This window comes from Kryptolebias marmoratus, linkage group LG19 (genome assembly GCF_001649575.2).
Source record: "Kryptolebias marmoratus isolate JLee-2015 linkage group LG19, ASM164957v2, whole genome shotgun sequence".
Classification (NCBI taxonomy): domain Eukaryota; kingdom Metazoa; phylum Chordata; class Actinopteri; order Cyprinodontiformes; family Rivulidae; genus Kryptolebias; species Kryptolebias marmoratus.
The window spans coordinates 6,518,462-6,537,103 of NC_051448.1; the positions used below are offsets into that span (position 1 = coordinate 6,518,462).

Sequence of the window (18,642 nt, forward strand, 5' to 3'; positions counted from 1 at the left end):
ATGGAGGACATGGTGTCTATGGTTGCCAAAAAGAATCTCAAACTTCAATTTATCTGACCACCGAACAGTTTTATAATTTGCCTCAGTCCATTTTAAATGAGCTTTGACCCGAAGAAGATGGTGGGGTTACTGGATGACGTTCACATATTTCTTATTGTTTTCATGACAGGACTTGAACTTGCTTTTGTGGATGGCACAGTGAACAGTGTTTATTACAGACAATTATTTGTGGAAGTGTTCCTGAGTGCATGCAGTGATGTTCAGAACAGAATCAGACCTGCTTTTATTGTATTGTTGCTTGAGGGCCGAAGATCACGATTATCCAGCCTCATTCTTTGAGCGCAGAGATTTCTCCAGATTCTGGATATTAAGAGCTGCAGATGATGGAATATTTAATGTCTATCCAATTTTCTATTGGGAAATATTATTTGAAAATTGTTCCATTATTTTTAGACAGTTTTTCGCAGACTGGTGAACATCTACCCATCTTTACTTCGGAGAGATTCAACCTCTGAAGTGCTCTTTGTATAACCAGTCCTCTTACTGACCTGTTGCTAATTAACCTAATTTGTTGCAAAATGCTCCTGCAGTTGTTTCTTACTTTTACAGCCTTTTCTTCTCCGTGCTCCCACTTTTTTGAGATGTGTTGCTGCCAAAAAATTCTAAATCTTTTTTTTTCTCCAAAAAAATAGAGCAATTCCTTAGTTTCATCGTTCAAAATGCTTACTGCTTTATTGTGAATAAAATATGGGTTCACAACATTTGCAAATCCTTGTGTTTTACACAATGTCCCAGCTATTTTGGAATTGGGGTTGTAATTCTTCCTGATGCTTAATTTAAATATTGATGAAACAAGAGGGAGTCTGGGGGACATGTACTGTGAGCCATGAACTCTTCAGTGCAGCAGACAAAAACAGGAGAAACAGAATAAATACCTGACACAAGATGATCTTTCGAATTGGAGGACTTTTACTCTCTAGAATCCTCTGAAATGAAAATTGTAGTTAAGGCTCAAAGTGGTTGCAGTCTCTTATGGACAAGTCAAGAGCAGAGGCAGTCTCTGAGCTCCAAACTGAAGAATGCAGTCTATTGGTGCTTCAGTGATGTCAGAACACATGTTTGAACCACTTCACAAGGAACGGGTACACTGATAGTTAATAAAAATAAAAAAAACTCCTCTGAATAGAAAGATCTTGGCTTTTATATCCTAAAATAAATTTTATACTGCTGTCCTGGCAGATCCTCTTGGCATTGCAGTTCAGTGTAGAGGGAAACAGTTAGTGTCACTTTTCAGTGCTTCAGAAAAACATATTGAGACTTTACTCCTATAACATTATCCTACACACCCAGTACAGAGTGTAGAGAATTTTAAACTTTGCCATAACGTTTTTAGAAGATACTTAACTGCCTAAATTGGGTTTAAAAATGTCGTACTGGCAATGTAGAATTTTCTGGACCACTTGAAACTTGGATGGTGCAGTTTTAAGTCATGAATTGCTGTTTTCTGATAATTGACAAAACTCCAACAGCTGTATCTTTCTTCAGCTTCCCAAAGGACAAGAAAGTTTTATGGATGTTGTTAGTTTAGCTGCTGGTGAAAATGACAACCCAAAATCTGGTGACTAACTGTACAGTTAATGTTTCGAAGAGGACCACCTGAAATACAAACCTTTAGTAGAAGAAGCACCAAATATCGCCGCCTCAAGATGTCCGGGTGGGAAAACAAAAGAAGAAAAAAATGCTTGGCCAGTCATCGACTCCAGCCTCAGTTTTTGTTTTTCCTTTGCTTTTTTTCTGTTTCCTATCTGTTACTGTCAATGGCCAAAACCAAGTTTAATGTTTTAAATTATTATTAGTTTTTTTTTTACCAAATTCAAACTTTACTGAATCACTGGTGAGTTAATACCCGCAGGGGTAAATGCCTTATTTCTTTTCTTTTTCCTTATTTTTTAATATAAGTTAGTAACTTTCCCCCCATCCACTCTCATACAACATTCTATAATTTCATCCTCCATCATTAGTGTGCAACATGAGGACCGGCTGCTTATTGATAGAAGTGGAAGAACAGGTACACTGACTGGGTTAATGAGGGTCAGTACCGCTGCTGTTTATCAGAAAGCTGAGAAGCAGAGAGGATCTAGTTCATATCAACACAGTTAATTGTGGCTCTAATACAATGTAGCCTGAAGCTGCCCTCTCCTTGTAAAGGAGCTGAACCACACCAACAGCCTTGTGTCTCAGACACACTCTTGGCAGTCAGATGATAAACTACTTATTTAAAAGTACAAACTGAACTGAAAAGGCAGATTTTAAAATCATTTCAAATTTAAATATTTCCATGTGAAATTTCTTGAGTAACATGGAATAAAAATCTATTCAAATTTAAAACAATAATAGATTGTGAAACATTGCAAACTAGCACTTGTACTGTTTGATCTTTAATCTGTTTAATCTCATCAACTGGTGGGCCGTGGGCCATGTTTGGTCAGCAAGCTCATTACACACGGTCTACAAGTATTACATTTCTAATGAATCAAAAGAAATCTGACACAGTAATCAGCTCACCCTCTCAGCACATGAGCAGATTCAGCACAGCCACTGGCACCGTGGCAAGAAAATCTGTTGCAAAGGCCTCAGAACGATGTGATGATCATTTTTATTCCGGAGGCCTGAGTTCAGGTCTGTTGTCTGGTAGGATTTATATTTCTTGCTGTTCTTGCTTTACTGCAAGTAAGTTTTCTGTGAAGTTGTTTTGCAGGTGACATGGGAGTCAGCTGCAGGTGTGTTAACTGCGGAAATATTTTCTGCTTGTTTGTGTCTAAGTAAAAGTAAAAAACAACAACAGAACTTGTCTTTTAGGAACACACTGCTTTTAGAGCTTTCCTTCAGACATTGACATTCAATTTTTTTATTATTTTTTCCTGTTTACTATTTTTTTGTGATAATTTACAGGTAACGTCACGACCAAAGCTACTCAATATAAAGTGGAGCATTGTCTAATACCACTGAAAAATTAAACAGCGTTGCAAAAAGTGGCCCCATACTGTTTAATTAGAAACATTTTGGCTCTTAAACAATTTGTTTTGATAAATTTTGCTTTAGAACAACATCTGATCCTCTAAACCGAGGCAGTCATGTTTGCAGCATCATCCTCTCCACACTACAACTCCACAAGGAGCTTTTACAACTCATTCTTAGATGTTGTATTTGAAAACTAAAGCCTCTGTCAATGCCAATAATTCTGGAGCACTTTGTGAATCAGCTTTGAGTGAAACACAATGGCTAATCTCGAGTAATTCCACCTCCTACCGTGTTGTCGTACGTGCATGGGACAATGCATTACATGAGATTAAACATGCTTACTTTGATCAGAGTTGGAGGGTTCATTTTGAGCTGTATCAAACGTTAAAAATATTGAATTTTGTTCCTACAGTTTAAGCAGAAAAACAGCCCTGAAGCAGCTGAGAGTGCATTTACTATGTTAGGTATCAATGTGTCCACCTTCACCAGAACTGGATTTAGCGAACTTGTCTATTAGAATATTTCTTTAAATCATTTATTGGTTTGCATTAATGTTTGTATCCTTCTTTGCAAGAGTCTGCTACCCAATGTTCTCCAGAGGCTTAATGCATAAAGAACAGCATAACTTCATGGCTAAAACAGGGCAAAGCAAAGATGCATGCACATTCTTTTTTGCTAGATTATAAAGCTTTTTTTATGTGTGGGTTTCTTGTCTACATTTCAACCATTCTGAAATTTTATAATTGACCTGTATGCCCATTATCTGAATCAAACGTGGCACATGATCAACACGTCATTACAGAACAAACGATATTTCAAGCCACTTCAGAGACATCACTTATGTTGATGTTCTCTATAAATATAAAGGAAACGTGTAACAATAGAGAAACAAGGTCGTCTTATTGTCTGACACTGCAAGCTTGAAGTTTGGAGGAGTGAAACTATAGGAGTCGCTTGAGTCTGTGAGAGTCAATTTACATTTCAAATGAAATCATGCAGTAATATATTTGAGTAAAAGTATAAAACGTGTTTAAATGGACATGTTAGGTCAACAAGTAGATACTAAGAAATGCCAACATATACTGTAGCTTCTTTTTAGTGGTGCGCTCTAACAGGAGCAGAGTGGGAACTTCATCTGTGTTCCTCCTCACAGGATTGCTGACAGATGAAAAGTAAAGCGCAGCCGAAGATGATATGTTTCAAGCACAATCCTCTGATTTACATTTTCCTGTCAAAACTCTTACTCCCAGTGGGGCTGTGGTGTCATTGATAATGGATGAGCACTTTCTGAAATTTAGAATTGACTTTCTGTTAAAGTTACTGTTAAAGTTAGAACTCCAGAACTAAACTTCTTTAAATAGGAAGCTAAACATACTTTAAGGCTGCAGCTGACGTATACAGATACATTTTTGTATTTCTGAGCAGGAAAGTAAAAGGACTGAATTGGCAGATACTTGTCACTTTAAGTTCAGCTGCAAAAAGAAGAAATATTTATCTGCATGAACCACCATTTGACAAGTGTATAACTTTAGTTAAAAAAAGAAGTTAAAAAAAGGGTGTTAGAGAAACTTTCCTTTTTTATGAACATCAACTGTGTGGTACTTAAAACTAAAATATAAATGTATTTATGTTGGACTTTTTGAAACAGATTTACTGTGGCTTTGAACTTTGTATAATTGCACATATAGATGTATAAAACGAAGACTGTTAAATTAAACAAGGCTCATTTTAAGGACATATTAGTGGGTGCTCGCTGGATTTTGTGTTCCTAATTGAAACTTGGCTTTTTACCACAACAAGCTGAAACATCAACCAATAATTACAGTTTTGAACACTGTAATACTTTTCATTTTTTGTCATAAAATCATGCACAGAAGTCCTAAACTGAAAAAGAATTGTCTCAATGTGTAGATTTGTAAAGCACATTCATGAATACTTTGTTTTGCATTGAACTAGAATTTTTACTAACACATTTTTGCTGTTTGCCAGAACAAAGCCAATGTGACATCCTGAGAAAATCTACAAAATGATGGCAGCCATGGCTAAGGAATAGTGGACTACCAATCAGATGGTGAGTTGTTCAGTCCCCAGCTCACCTATGTTTTGAAGTGTCCTTAATTTCCCACATTGCACAACAGTGAGATTGTTGAGAAAAAAGTGGTGCATAGATAAAATACAATAATATCATAAGAAATATAACTGTGTGAATGAAAAATAAATTATAAGGCCCTTTATAGAACCTAGATAAGGTTAAAACATGCTGGAGAAATGTGGTCCATTTGCCATTTAATGAAGGGAGCCTTTGTATAATAACTGCTCTGCAAAAAAGAACATTTTCTTTCACAAGAATAAATGGAATGGTGAGTTTGTGACCTTATCGTTTGGTTGGGCACTAAGCTATATTAGCCTATAAATGTTGCATAGAAAATGACCAAAAAATTGAAAGTAGCTTTGCAACGAGCAAATTAGTTTGGTAGAGGTTAGGTCGTCCGTTCAGTTCAATCTATTCTAATAACCTAAACCCTGTTTAGGTTAATATTACTGTGCAGCTGTCTGATATAACATGGCATTTTATGAGAGTGGCACCAAAGGCATTTCAGGATGGATAAAAATGTTCATATTTTTGCTAAAACTAGGACTTTTGCACTTTTTGTCTGCTATTTAACATTCATTCATACATCTACTTCCTGTTTATGCTTGTTCCTATTTGGGTAGTTGAGAATCTGGCCAGTGCACTTGTTCATAGAGAGTCACCAGTTTAAAGTTTAGTCTTTTAACTGAAGGCTGAAGGTTATTCTTGGATGATAAAGTTGACACCAAACACAACTTGAATTTGTCAGGTCAGGCTTGTGAGTGAGCAGCCAGGTAAAGTGGATTCACCAGGCTGAGTATTTAGTGATTTGTAAAAGGTGTGGATGAGTGATTTGTCTCAAAAAAAATGTTTTTTTTTATTATATGTGTATTACTTATGGTTGCCATTATATTTAAAGTTAAATGTACTTTAACTATTTGGGATGTGCTGAGCCAGTGACAAGTTTCAAATTAGGGTTCAGTCAAGATATTTTTCATAAAATGGTTTTGGAGACTGCTCCTGATCTGTTGTTGACCCACCATCTATGGGTTTTCCATCAGCCGCCTCACAATATGGCTGCTGTACAGCAGCCATAATACAGCAGTCATTTTGATGTAACATGCCAACATGTCTGCAGTATGAACGGATTCTTAAATAAAATAATACAAAAAAATGATTTTAAAAATCACAGCAGTTTAGAAGCTACTTGCAACATTTGCAATTTGGGTATTTCTCTTGATGGTTATGGTAGAGCTACATTATTTACCACTCAATTAATTATAGATTTAAAATCCAACCATTCAGCTGAGTACACCGAGTTCACCCTTCTAACTCTTAAATCTAACACAGCTAAAGCTGCACACTTTAGAGGAAACTAAAGAGAAGCCAGAAGTTTCCACAGGACAGCTGTAAAGCAAAACATATTACAGTACTGGGAACTGAATTTATCGCTCTGGATGATCAACACATTGCTGTTGGATAAACTAGGTTTTCCTTGGCTTTTGGAGCTGTTGGAGAAACAATACATCCTACCCTCCTGACACTACATAACCAACCCAGTGCTTTCCAAGATGGAGAAAAAAGTTTGCCATCAGCTTGCATGTGTTTCCACTTGTTGATAATAAAACAAAGAGAAGAAGAAAAAAAAGATGAATTTGAGGAACAAGGTTTTCTTTTCTAAGCTGTAAAGCTACTGGGATGTCAAGCACATGATCCCACTGATTTTAATAACTTTGTTGTACTTATGATATGTATCAGTCTGTGCTGTAAAAAAAAAACAAAAAAACAACTCAAGTATCTCATTAAGACTTGATATTGATTGATCATTATTCGTCTGTGACTTGGATCTACATCGAAGGCAAAAAAATCTTTATCTGTTAATCATTCCTGTATGGCATCTCTGCACTGTTAGCAACTTGTGCAAATGTATCCAAAACTACTACTGATCAGATGTAAACCAGAAGTTGTTTCAGTAAATAATGTAGAAATTATTGCCTTAAACCAAACTGAACATTCAGGACTTTGGGATTCCACCAGTCTATATAATTAAAGAGCTGAAAAATCACTCTTCAGTTTCCCTTTTGTCATTGGATTTAACAATAGGCAGAAGGCTTGTCGTAATTATTCGTCTCATATTTGGACTGTTTGGTATTTATTTCCAAATAATTTAGATGGACCTGGCTGGTTAGAGCCTGATACTTGGGTGCAGTCTGGCTCAGAAAAGCATTTAGTAGAATCTGAGTCAGACATCATGATGTGGACTGCAGTTTTAGGAGTGAAAACAGCAAACACAGGAGGGGTCAGTGATTAGAATCCATGGCCCTTTAGTGTGGCATGAATGGTGTCACAGCTCTTTTGCTACAGGAGATCCAGTGACTGTAATGATGGGGGAAGGAATGACTGGCATTGAGCGACAAAGCAGTGCAGAGCCGTGCCTCAGGGTTCACATGCAGGCAACGAGTCAGTGATGCTTGTGTCATGTTATCAGTTAGAACAGGTATGGAGCTAAAGCTGTTCACAGAAATGCCTTGATGATGGCAACAGGAGACGAGGCTTTGATAGTGAGGCCAAGCGCGAGGCCTTGGCATCTGAGGGCGGATTACAGATGGTGTCTCACAAGTTCAAGGGAAAAAAAAGTGAAGAAAGACAGAAATCTGCAAGAAGGAAGAGAGTACCCCTCTTGTTGCAACTGTCACATTCACTTAAAAAATAATTTTGTCCTTTCTTGTGCTAATACACACACAACTTTAATGGAAGTCAGTATAGTAGTTTACTCAATTAAGGTTGTGCATCTTGCGAATGGATTACAATCTACAGGATATTTTATGTTCATGACACTGTGTTATTGATCAGCCTAAAGCAGCCTGAAGGCCTTTTTTATTTAGGAATATAGATCAGTTGCCTTAACAAGGTAATAGGTTTAAACTGGATCCATATATGCATGAATTTAATTCCAATTTTAGGTCGCTAGCTAATTTTTCTCCTATAATCCTTTTGAAGACGGTCATGACACAGAGGATTGTTGTTTATTTCAGTGCACATTTTTTATATCTAATTTTTATGTAATGTTGCATGCAAGGAAAGTGAGGTGATAAAACTATTGTATGCTATAAAGAATTCAGTAATTGCAGTTCTGTTTTTGAACTGAAATGCTTATCTTAATTCACTTATTAGTCAAGCTTTAGTATTTTTATGTTAGTTTTTGTAATTATCTTTCTTGATGTTTGTGTTAATCGGCAGCTTTTAGCTATTTCTTGCATGAAAGCACTTTATCATTTTCCAGCTGTTCATTCATTTTTGTTTGACTATTTTGTTTTAATTTATCACAGGGTTTGTGTTGGTTTGTTGACATTTTCTTATATGTGGATTCTTATAACTACAATATATTCAAAACTAAAACAGAAGATATTGAATAGACTGGAATATTAAGCCTTGTAGGGTCACATGTAAATGTCTTTATCACTTATAATGATGCCTTCTGCCTGTAAATGTTGGCCTTTTTTAATTCAGTGCAACAGCAAATTTGATAAAACCAAAGTTTCTGTAGCTTTTTCACTTTAAATTTGTATATTCGAGCCACTCTCCCGTTGTCTGATGCTAAATATTTAGTGACAAAAGTAACTGTTTTTTGAATTTCATACCTTTAAACATCAATTTTCTCCTAAAGTCACTAAGGGGCTTTTATTATGAACATTCTTAAAGCAACAACAAAAAAAGGTTACTGATGCTGAACAGTAAAATGAAAATTCAATGGAGGACACAAGTTCTTATAATTATATTTGGCTTTAATTAGTGTACAAATTAATTAAATCAAACAGGATGAAATCAGATGCACCACCCGTCAATCTATCTGGCTGCCACTTTCCTTGGACTGTCCTCTGTAAATGGATGATCTCCAGTTAGTTAAGGTCATTTTATTGTCTGGATAACGTTTGGATAATTTCTGCAGGATTAAATGACTTGCCATTCAATATAGCTCCATCTTGCATGGCATTTCTATTACACTTTTTATCAAAAGCGATTCCTTGTCTTGAAAAATGTGAGGACTCCTGCCAAATCACAGGCTCGAACAGCTTGTGTTTAAGGTTCTTTTGGTGTTCTAATGTGCTGATAGGCCACAAAGGAGCTTTAGGAACTGCTTAGCAGACTGCGCAGAGCAAAAGGAAGCATGGCCCCTAACAGAGAAATGAAATGCAGCAGCTTCCTCTTATTTTTTTTCATGGTTTGTATTCCTTCACAACTGTTAGGGTGAAGAGAAACAAACATCTGTTTGCGTACAGAGTGAATTCATTCCCCCTTTGCTCTCTGAAGTTGTTTTTATTCTCTCAGTGTCACATATTTAAATGATTTCAACCTATGTGGTAGATGAAATGATGGATAGTCTGCTTGCCCACACATGTAGACGCACACAAATATGCTCACCCTTGACTTCACTCCAACGTAATTTACAACTGGGATGGCAGCCATCACTGAAATAATGTTTCAGTGTGTTTGGAAGAGAAAGAGCGTGCAGATCTGCAGCAAGGGGACTTGTCTGTCAACAGTCAAGCAAATAATGTCCATTTATTATAAGCAACTTATTTTCATTAATTATTCAACACTCAGACAATTAGCATGTTCAGACTCTGAGGTGCGTGTCAACAATATATCCTCTGCAGTTGCATAAGCTGATGAGAGTTGACAGAGCCAGTGTATGTGAGCGTTGGTGCTGTTGGATAATCCATCCAGAGTTTGTATCCCTTTTCTAAAACCATTTCTTTGGGCTACAATTTTGCTTAACTACATGTTCTCAATCCTCCCAACCTTGCATCTTGTTTTTTTTTTATATACATGAATAACAAACATGGAGCAGCCTTTTCTATCCACAGGGGAGGATTACAGTTGAGAGGAGAAATGTCTAATATACTTATGTACAGTGCTGTGACATGCTAACCAAAGTGTGTGTGTGTGTGTGTGTGTGTGTGTGTGTGTGAGAGAGAGAGAGAGAGAGAGAGAGAGAGAGAGAGAGAGATATCTCAGAAATCTCCTTGTCGCTGTGAGTAGCAGAGCTATCTGAACGATCTTCTCCCAGCAGAGCTGCACTGTACATTAACTGACAAATTGTCAGTTAATGTACCTTGTCTTTGTCGCAGGGAAGCCTTCAGAGACCCCATGCTGCCCTGAAAATTGTCAGTGTGGACCCTGAGCTCTTTAACACCCTAACATCTCACAGCTCATGGTTCTCCAGAGTCCTCACCATTCCCGTCACAACGACTAAAGCCCCACCTTTACGGCTTCTTTGGTGACAGAATCAGGACGGCTTCACCGTCGGCAGCATCAAAGCCACGGCAACATGGAGATGGATTAATAAGTAAAGAAAACTGCAGCAGAACAAGAAAGGGTTTTAGATCACACAGAGACGGTAAAGTCACCTGGGGCTGCTAAAGGAGAAGAAGTTTTCAAACCTGTTTGTCTTGTTCTGCTCGCTCAAAGAGCTCCTATACGTGAGCATCTATTCCACGAACAGCAGGCAAAGAGGGGGAGAGGAGATGGACTACCGCTGCTAGCTGCCATGCACAAGTTTGAAGAGCAAAAGAAGTCACTCGCTTGCACCCGCATTCACTCAGCACGTCGCATTTAATTATTCCACCCGTCTGTCAGCTCTCACTGCTGAATCATTGTCGCAGCACAGGAGGAGACCAACATGGCCTCCTTGTATGCTTTACAGAAAGTTGTTTTATGTTTGAGGACGTGAATGGCTCATTAATTGTGTAGACGACTAACATAGATATGCATGAGAAAAGAGCTTAAAAGTGTAAAATTATGCTTTGTTCCTTGGAATGATCAATTCATTATACTTTTCAATTATATGTCTTATAGTTTGCAAAAAGGAACCAAATGAAGTTTAAACTAGCCTGAGACAAGCACACATTTTTTCTATTCAGATTGCAATTATCACCTCATTTGGTCTTTGGAGTATTATTTTATAAAATTAAAGGCTAGTATTGTTTGAAAGAATGCTGCCCTTGCTTTTATGTCAGAGTTTTAAACTAAGACCATCTAATGTTGAGGAATTACATAGTTTTAGCCATTTTAATCAAACTTTAAAATAACTTTATGCATCATCTCCTGTGATCTGATAGAGCTCAAAGTATGTGTTGTGAATGACTCTCAGCTACTACCACACCAGGTTTTAGCTCATCTGTAAAATTAGTTATTGTCATTTGAGTTATTGTCATTTTTGTGGTGGTTAATGTCAATTAGCTGTGGTGGTCATCTTAAATTGGGGGTAACTCAACAAGATTATCAGTTACAGAGCTACAATCGAGAGTTTTGTTGAGATCTGTCCTGTGGTTTAGGAGATATTTTGCAACAGTACAGACAGACAAACACATACTCACAGACACAGACACAAGCAAAAACAGTATTGCTGCTTCAACTTTGTTGCCCTGCAATAAAAAGAAAAAACCTTATTGATTATCATTTGTTTTTGAGAGTCCTCCCCAACACATACTCCAAGTGGTACACATTGGGCAACATCTTTGCATTAACTGACTCAACTCTGTTTGTCTGTTAGCAAAATATCACATGAGCCACTGGACGAATTTTACTAAAACTCTCAGAATGTAATCACCTCCTGTACATCTACAACTCATTAACATTTAGATCCATCCCAATTCAAGACAGCTGCCACAGCTACTTGATATCAGCCAAGACAAAAATGGATTTAACTCAGTTAATTTTATAGATATTGAGCTAAGTTTGTGGTGGTATTAGCTGAGAGTCATCCCCGTGATATTCTTTGGGCACTAAAACATCTCATATTAAATCACAAATATGCAAAGTTTGACCAAAATGGCTGTAACTCTGTCTCTTCTCATCATGAGGTGATTCCAGGTTTAAACTCTGGCATGCAAGGCAGCAGGCGATATGCATTCCTTCAAGGAATGCAAGGCCTTTAATTTTAACATCACCTGTCATGTTTTACCACAACAGGGGTTGTTAGATGATTAAAAGTTTATGAGGCATTGCTGTTTGTCAGCTCCTGTTTGTTGTTTGGGTGTAATCTTTATGACACCTGAATAACAGCTGTGAAATTTTACAGAGCTGTGGTAAAGTCACCCTGCCGACGGGCTGTGGCTAACTGCTGGAGTCCACGGCCTTCACTGCCTTTCAGCTGAAGCTTTAACCTGCCCAGCTAGTTGTGTCACAACAACTCAACACTCATCCCTCTTTATTACCACGGACACACAAACAGAAACAAACACAGGAAGGGCAAAATCATCTTTTGGAGCCCAGCCACTCCGGTGGCGTTCTGGGATGAGATTGTGCAGTTTTATGAAGTCTGTAGCAAAACACACAAACACCCACGGTACCCTTTCCGAGCTCTTGCTTGACCTATAGGAGTGAGGAAGGGGTGTAATGAAACCAGACCTGCTCTGTTTCTAATCTGGTCTGACAGGTCGTGACTCCCTGAGTATGATTAATGTGAGCTGCAGCTGGACACATTTAATGTCATTTGCAATATCTCGCTGCTCTAACAAATGAGAGCCCAACAGTCATAAATTCCTCTGGCGCATTGTCCATATTCATTAGCAAACAATTTATTGCAGAATTTTGTTGTTATTCTCTTACGAGGTGCCATCAAATCTATCAGTCACTCAGCCCCTGAGCCGAGGAGGGCCACGGAAAGTCAGAGACAGATCACCTCGACCCAGCTGGAATCGCTGCAGAGAGGAGTAGGTGGGTGATAATGTTAGGCGATATTAGTCTGGGATAAAAGGCAACAGGAGATATGCATTTCTTCAAGGAATACTGGGCTTTTAATTCACAAAGTTTCAGTCTCAGGTTGTTTTTTATAGATTTATTGTGGAATTTTCAGGAGGCAACAAGGAGAAAACCTGAGCATTAGGGCATCAACATGAATGAAGTTTTTTTGTTTTTCTTGTGTGTTGATGAGTAAACAAAGACTGGATCCTATTTCTTTTTGTTTGTTACCCCTACCCATAGTCTTACTAGTACCGCTTACCCCAGAATTCAAATTTGCAACGAGTAGGAGCTAAAATATTCCACAGTGACATACAACGATATCCCACTGACTCAGTTCCTGTAAACGGATCAGTTTGCCCATGATTGACTTCTAAAACAGGCTGTCAAGTTTGCATCAAATGATATTCAACTTCAACTTCATTCACGTGTCCCTGCAGGGCAATTTGTTTTGCAGCAAGTAAAAACACACACCTGCAAATACAATGATCTACTACAGAACCACAGATCAGCAAGCACCAGTGGTACTGATCGAATATACAATAATAATGAGAAATGATATAAAAAACAGTAAAAGCACTTGAAATGATAACAAATATCTTAAAAACTATGAATACATAAAAAAATGTCCAACCAATTTCTTCCTCCCAATATTGGCATTCATAAAAGAGATAGCTGGGGGGGGGGGTTTCGATATAATGTTGATCCTAATGGAAGGTAACCCCACTCTGGACCCAGAGGGCAAAAAAGCATCATATAAAAAAACAACATAAAAGCACCAAAAACAATAAAAATATATTAAAACCAATGGATAAATAAAAATGAGAAAACATCTAACCAGTTACTTTCTCCTCTTAGTTGCTTTCATAAAAAAGATAGATGTGGAGATGAAAGGTTTTCTGTTTCTGTTGTTCCTAATAGGAGGTAACCTTAGTCTTGTTTGGAAAAAATAGAACTATTTAGAACTAATATCAATGTAATATGTCAGAATACACTAAACGTATTCATAGAAAACCATGATGCTGTTTTTGCCTTTTTTAGAACTTGTAAAAGATCATTTGTAGTTTTACCAAATTTAATACATTAATATACATCATAATAAACATCACACTGGTTGTGACAGTAAAACATGTCACAGGAGAAAAACAATGCTATTTTTACTTTTTGTTTTGTTTTCCTTTGTTTGCTAAAATATTTGCTTTATTGATATCAAACATAATAAATCACAACACATCAAACTGAACATTACAGGGTTTTTTTGTGCCAGGAAAAAAATGTTTTTAACTGGGAAAACACTTATAAGCGTGAACTGTTTTTGCAGGCGCAGCTCATGCTTCTTTGTTTCAGTGTTTTAAAAAGAAACCTCCGTGTTTTTGAGGCCTGTTTTTTTTGCCTTTGTCGTACATGACAAAAAGACTTTGGATACCCTTCCCCCAGGCGTAAACTTTATAAAATGTAAAAGTAGTGATAAAGGACAGAGAGGTGAAGTAGGATTTGGCAAAAGAAAACTTTGCTATCATTACAGTTCAGGAGCAACTTTTAATGAGGAGGGGAATGCTGTTAGTCAAAGAGTTGATGAAATTCAAAGATACAGCTCTAAATACATCTTTATTTGTCCCTTTGATTATGGTATTCAACTACAATCAGTTAAAGCTCAAATAATAAGAACAAATTTTAAGGAAGGATCTAATGTGTGAAAAAACAAATCTTATTCATCTTAGACCTTAAGCTTTGAGGTTTATAGTGTGAATGCAGAGTTAACATTCATAGTTGTCCCGTTTCTGGTTTCCTCCATATATTCTTTGGACTGTAAATACTTCGTCATACCTTCAGCTATTTCGGCCATTCAGGTATCAAAACATTCAGCTCGTGCAGGACATTACGGCTATGACTTTTAGTTTACGTAACTTTTATACCTCTTGAAATATTTAACTTTATTTTCATTTTTTCCCCCTCTTTGAAATAAATAAAAAACGCTTCAAATCCTTGAAAACTGTGCTTTTTATAATCTACTTCAGTAAACTTGTTTCATCTTTAGTTTAGTTTTAGCTACTGGTTAGTATGTTTTAGCTTATATCTACTGTTCTAACTATTTTAACTATTAACAGTTTTAACTAAGTTGTAATTTTGGGCTTTTATTTTTATTCATTTATTACTTATTTTATTTTTTGGCAACTGTTTTGCTGGTTTTGGCTTTTAGCTTTTGTTTAGCTAATATTAGCTTATTTTTACTTGAAGTGTTCAGTTTCAACTTCAACAAAGTTCAGCGAAGTCGTTCAGCGCTCAGCAGTCAGACTTTTTTTTTGCTGAAAATGCAATTTCTCTTGTTTAGTTGACTCAACAGAGGCCCTAAAAGTCCCGACAAACAGAGAGGTTTTAGGGTCAAATAGATAAAGTAGCACAAATTACAGCTGAATCAGATGATGTTTTACAGCATCCCCCCCCCTAATCCAGCAGCAGGTGCACCTCCTCACTTACACACCCCTCATACCAGCCAACTCAGCCTTAAAAACATTTCCCCATTCTCTGCACGTTCCGTAGTAGCATGCATCTTAATCTGAAGAGACGGTTCCATTTTAGCTCGTTCCCAGTAACCTTCCCATTCACCGCTCCCTGCGTACACCCTCAGCGAAAGGATGGAAGCACCCAGAAATAGAAATGAAAAGAGATTATTTCAGTGGCAGAATCATAGAGTTACTGCCAACAACCGGAGAGACAGAGGGCCGAATAAAGAGAAGGGAAACAAGTTTGGGGGGAAAAACAGAAACATGATGCACAGAGAGAAAGCTAGTTGCCATGTTTGTGTTAAGTTCCTCAGGCAGGGATTTTTAGAAGTGAATCTTATTGGCATCACTGTCTGCCTACTTCAAAATGCAAGGAAGCAGCCTTTCAGTATTAGCAGGGAGGCGTACGTAAGGCTGCGTCACGAGGAACAGTTAAATACACCAATCCCTTCATATTGTCTGGCGTGAAAAGCAATCAGCCTGTCTCGCTGGTGTAAAGCACATTGAGAGAGTAACTAGAATTTAGGAGATAAATGAGCTTCGAATCCAGAATGAAACACTGTAGTGGAAAGTAATCAGAGGAGCCCACCTTCCTGATGAGTTTTATGTGTTTGACAAATTACTGTTGGACTAATATTGAGTACTGATAGACTGTGCAGTAGTAACCTTGTTGAAACTAAAACCCTGACAGGATTTTTTTTCTCTATTGTCTTTTAGAGCTAAAACATAAAGAAGGCCAGTACAGACAGGCACTGAATTACAGGTTACATAAGATTTTTTTTCAATACTTGACACCATAACATTTCAGTGACTGAAATCACAGCCCATAAATACAGAAGAAAAATGCACCTCAATTATTTTATTTTTTTTTGTCTCCTAGTTTGAAAACATTTGTTGAGTTGTTAAATGGAGGAGGTGGCGGAGGTGCATCACTTCTTCAGCACAGACAAGAACCAATTCTGCCTTCTCATCCTTATCTTCCAAATAAAATTTTATCTATGCTGCATTTGCTGCGCTTCAAAAAATGGAAAGTTCAAACATTTCTTAAATTTGTTTTGTTTCTGATTGCTTTGCAAATAACTGCAAATTACCCTCAAACTTACCATTTGTTTTAGTAGAAGAAAAAAGAAATAAGCTGGAAATAAATGCAATGTAATAAATGGGATGAAATAAAACATTCATATCTTCTCTACAGTTTTTTATCTTGAGTAAAAAAAAATTGGACCTATTATTGTTTTTTAACTATTCGCAAGCTGGAGGTTGAACATTTATTTTTATTTGTCACTGAAAACACCTGAATCAAAGGCAACAATAATGTAAACCTTTTTAAAAGTGAAAAGAATGCAGGATAGACCTTGGGGTAAATAACATATATGCTGTTTTTCAGCTGCTTCCGTCTGCAGGGGTGGCCACAGAGAGCAAACTCACACGAAAGATTTATCAATTTTTTTGTGCCAAAACTTGGGCTGCGACCAGTGACCTCAGGATTACAAGCTGCACTGACACCGAGCTACATGGCTCCCTAATTAACATATATGTTACAGAAAAATTATGACATGAGTGCAACTGGTGCAATAACTGGCTTACTGAGGCCAACAGCTTCTACATCTGTGCTGCAGGGTTTTAATGACCTCTTAAGCACATGATTTGCAACAAGATGTGCCTAAAAAATGGATCAATATTATCTATCCATAGAGGTTTCTGTGGTCTACTGTGAGCTGTAAAACTGAGTACTGAGGATTTTCTTTAGGGTTGAGGTAATTTGTGTCTAAAACATATCCACCACAAAAAATAGGACAGGAATCAAGTTTGATCTCCCACAAGCCCCTAAAATCAGCCAATGTCAGTGTCAGTTTTATTTATTTAGCACTTTTATAACAACTGAGGTTGACTAAAGTGCTTTACAGTCAAACTGGATAACGATACAACAAAATAAAATCTAAAATTAAATAAAAACAAGAATAAAAGGACAATCTGGACCTGGGGACATCTAGGAGAAACTGGCTGGCAGACGGGAGGGCTCTTTCTTGTTCAGAGATGATGGGGCAAGACCATTTAAGACCTTCATAGTTAATATAAAGATTTTTAAAAATCAATTTGAAAGTAAGCAGGAAGCAAATGAAGAGATGCCAAGACATTCTTTGTACCAGTCTAAAAACGAGCTGCTGTGTTCTGGACAACAATGCAGAGATCGTTTATCTACACCAACAGGCAGGGAACTGCAGTAGTCCAGACGTAAAGCGATACAAGCATGAATAACTTTTCCTCAGATCTTTTAATAGAAGATACAGCTTCAGTTTGGCAATAAGTCTGAGTTGAAAGGGGCTTAATTAAACAACTGTGCTTATCTGTTGATCCAACTTTAAAGAGCTGCCAAATATCCCACCCAGGTTCCTGACAACAGAGCGACTGTACCGAGCAAAACGACCGAGAATATCTGCAGGATTACTGAGCGAAAAGAAATGTTGCAAAAGAAAGTTTTTGGTGCTGTAATTTCTTCAACTCTTTGAAAATCACCCTGTAGGTGCTAAAATATTAGTTTATGCGTCCAACTGTTATCTGTGTTGTTTTTGGTAGATTGGTTTAATTATTATGGAACAAACTGTGTCTTTGTCACAAATTGCTGACAGCAATACGTGTAATGATCCAGTTCGTTGTCTGTTATATATTTTAATGCCTGAATGAGTCAGAGTAAGTAGCTTAACAAAATTACATTCTTCTGAAAACAGTGAGGCACTAGACTGACAACAGCTGGACAGAAAATGAGTGGAAAAGGCAGCAGACAAAAACTTCAAACGACCTTCCGAGAGCTTGTAGAAATGAGTTTAAAAATCACAAAATCTGGCTCCTCTGAAATAAAATATAAAGAAAAGAAGCTGCATAAAAAGATTTTCATTAAAGACTCAGAAAATTGTCATCTTGTGAAAAGGGGGCATGGCATTTCTCCTTTAAATGTCACTGTCTTTTGCTTTTGTTACCATGGTAATGCTTTAGTCCAAATTCGTTAATGTCATTGCCGGTTGATTGTCTTATATATGGGACATGGATTCTATATTTAAGTTTTGCTTTCGCAAAGAAAAAGTTTGTCTTTCGCAAAAACAGGTGACCTCTGTGGAGTCAAATAAAAGAAACTAGTGTGTGTGTGTGTGTTTTTTTTCTTAGTCGTGGAGGTGACAGAGCTGCAAGATGTGTGGTTGTTGCTATAGGGCTGCCAGAAATGTCAGCAACACACACCAGTGGTCACCGGAGGCAGTGGCAGGAGGAAGGAGGACAGAATGCTAATGGGTGAGCTGGAAAGAG

The 18,642-nt window shown here is 37.3% G+C and overlaps 1 protein-coding gene across 1 annotated transcript in view; it reads left to right on the forward strand.

Moving 5' to 3' along the window:
- Positions 1 to 18,642, forward strand: part of fut8b (fucosyltransferase 8b (alpha (1,6) fucosyltransferase)) — a 251,517-nt gene that overhangs the window by 82,706 nt on the left and 150,169 nt on the right. Inside the window, exon 6 of the mRNA XM_025005036.2 lies at positions 5,011 to 5,092. The gene's annotated coding sequence lies outside the window, so the exon portion shown is untranslated. The remainder of the gene's footprint in view (positions 1 to 5,010; positions 5,093 to 18,642) is intronic.